The 2,666-nt window shown below is 44.2% G+C and overlaps 1 protein-coding gene across 2 annotated transcripts in view; it reads left to right on the top strand.

Annotated features, from left to right (window-relative positions):
* Positions 1–2,666, top strand: part of LOC118412080 (glutamine--fructose-6-phosphate aminotransferase [isomerizing] 1-like) — a gene marked incomplete in the record, with an annotated part of 89,160 nt that overhangs the window by 64,482 nt on the left and 22,012 nt on the right.

Here is a 2,666-nt window from a genome sequence, read left to right as displayed (position 1 = left end):
AGATACGTACATAGAACCCTTAGATATGAACACCCATGTAAGCATGTGGAATGTCTATGGCATTGACTGCCATGGATGCCATTTTTTAAACACCATGACCAATCACGCCAATGTGGCCTATGGCATAGTTTCAATTGATGCCGGATACCGACTGGTAAATTATTGCAATAGCGCCATACAACCCTGCCCGGAAACTGAAACCATAAAGTGTGAGTTCACTAACCTTTATACAGGTATTCATGCGAGTAACACCTTTGCAAACAACAGGGTGTATGTAAACGATGGAGTATTTGAGAATAACAGTGTAGGTGTTTATTTGGACAATGTAGACTTTGCTGCAGTATTAGGTTCACGCTTCTACGTGGGCGACAACCCGGTAACCAAAACCCACTGTGAAGACAACCTCTGCTTTGAGAGTAGTAAAGTAGGCTGAATAGCTGTGTTCCCGGTCGGCGAACGGAATACAATGTGTGGCTACCCGTCATGGGTCGTTGGAAGGGGGATTTTCGTACTGATAGATCACGGATGCACGATAAGAGGTTAGTGTAACGGCCAGGGCCCACCACGTATGGGGATCCTGCCCCATCTGGTTCATGTTAAGATGACAATAAAGATAATCGATCCTCCGTGGTCAGGTAGTTCTGGAATGTAAAGGGAACATGTACAGACCTCAGTCCTCCTCCCTGAGCTGTCCCTCTAACCCTATCAAAGTTAAGCTTTACAAATGCAAGCGTCCAAAATCGTAAGGATCTTGCGCTATTTCATTTCATTGCAACGTTACTTTTGAACACAATGTCGTAAGTCAGAATTCCAGAGTTGCCGACCCGTGATACGTGACTTACTGTTTAATATGCTCTCTTGCTTCAAACCATGGTGGATATCACGCATCACATCGTCTCATCAAGTTTTCAATATCTTATATACGAATAGTAAAAATCATAAAACGAAGCCAGGTGAAATTATACCTGTGGTTTACAAGAAATCGCTGGCGAAAGTGTGGTGAGGAGTCCCACATAACTGTGGTTCCCGATCCACGTCACGGCAGGCCGTTTTTCTGCTTCCAGTGCGACCCCGCCGGTCGGCCATCAGTCGTGCAACATCCGCGTCAGAGGCTCCATCTCAACTTCCGACGAAAAGCGTCTGCCTTCGTCCCATTGATGGTCAGGTTGTAGGGCTTATTAGATGCCATTTCCTGAGATACAGTATCTCCGCTCTTCTTGTACCTGACATATATGGCTTTCGGGCATCTCAGACGGCCAGTTCTTGCGCTTCTCAGCCGCCCTAGTAGTCAGCAAACCGTCTGCTTAAAGCAGACTTATTGCGACAATACAACGTAGAACTAGAATATCGAAAAAGAGACAAACGAAAGACGCAAACGTTATTGAAACAGCAAACGTTTTCTTCAGGTCTGTACTCTCTCAAGTTATTTGAGATATTATACCTGTATCTTTATTAAATTTTTGCGTTTGGACACTTGACACAGTATTCCCGCCATTTGAAGACATGTCCCGTGGAATATGCTTTAACACCATGCCTAGATATCATATAGCGTATTTAGTTAAATCTTTATTGTGTAACGTGTAATACAGGTAGTTTGTTTTGACACAAGGTAATGTATTTTATTTCGACTTATATTTGCACTTGTCTCCGATGTCGAAGCATTTTTCTTCCCTGTTGACTGTTCAATAATAATAATAATCATAATCACCAGGTGTATTTTGCCAGCCAGTAGGTACCCAAATTATGAGTAATGAGGCTGATTAACGTGGTCGAGGCACCTCCTCGAGCACGGGACCCCCATTTTTAATACGTCCCTCCCGGAAGACGATTTAATGTTAGGCAAAAATCCCTTCTCCCAGCCTGTGAAACATGATACAGGCAGTTAGGCCGGCCCGGCTCGTACGCGCCGGCAGAAATGTTTACACACAGTGGGGTGCGTGTGCCGGAGTGATCGTTCCCCGCCACCCCAATGTGGGAGAAGGCAACTAGTGTCTGAAGGAACGCTTCAGGTTACGCCTGTTTTGTCAGGGAGGTGTCTCCTAAAAGTATTAGTCATCACATAACCACCAATATTTTTCAGTGTCATGAAGATAAATTAGAAAAAAAACAACGATATTTGCATGTATGTTCACATGTAACCGTACACGTTACCAACAGCGTGTCTTATAATTGGCAACAGGAGCTGTCAGGCAGAGCAGCGGCTCGGTGGCAGTCATGCTTGGCTGGTTGCCCCGCTGTGAGTTCTGGCTAACATAAACATCCCTGCCATCCCTACCCATTCCCTGACCAAAGGATCTGGGTCAGGCTTCCAGGGAGCCAGTTGCCTGTTGTACAGAAATTTCTCTCGTCCAGTGCAAGTAGCCTGGGAGGCACTGTACAAGGTCACTAGAAAATACGAAAGAAGTTACATTGCCGCTTGCGACTTTACTAGCCACCTATCCGTCAACTGCGCTGACATATTGTACCGTCAACCCTGGAGAAATTGGTATTGATCAAGGACATTTTATAACGTCCTTGGTATTGATGTAAAAAAACAAACATTGTTTTACTGTGCCTTTACAAAGCTTAATATGATACATTATTGGAAATGTAAGTGTATAAGTATGATTAAATAGTCAGCCTTCCTTTTTTCATTTTGCGTAGTCTTTGAGTGTATTGGCAATACT

Source organism: Branchiostoma floridae, chromosome 3 (genome assembly GCF_000003815.2).
Source record: "Branchiostoma floridae strain S238N-H82 chromosome 3, Bfl_VNyyK, whole genome shotgun sequence".
In the NCBI taxonomy this organism is placed as follows: domain Eukaryota; kingdom Metazoa; phylum Chordata; class Leptocardii; order Amphioxiformes; family Branchiostomatidae; genus Branchiostoma; species Branchiostoma floridae.
This window is presented reverse-complemented; position numbering and strand designations above follow the sequence as displayed.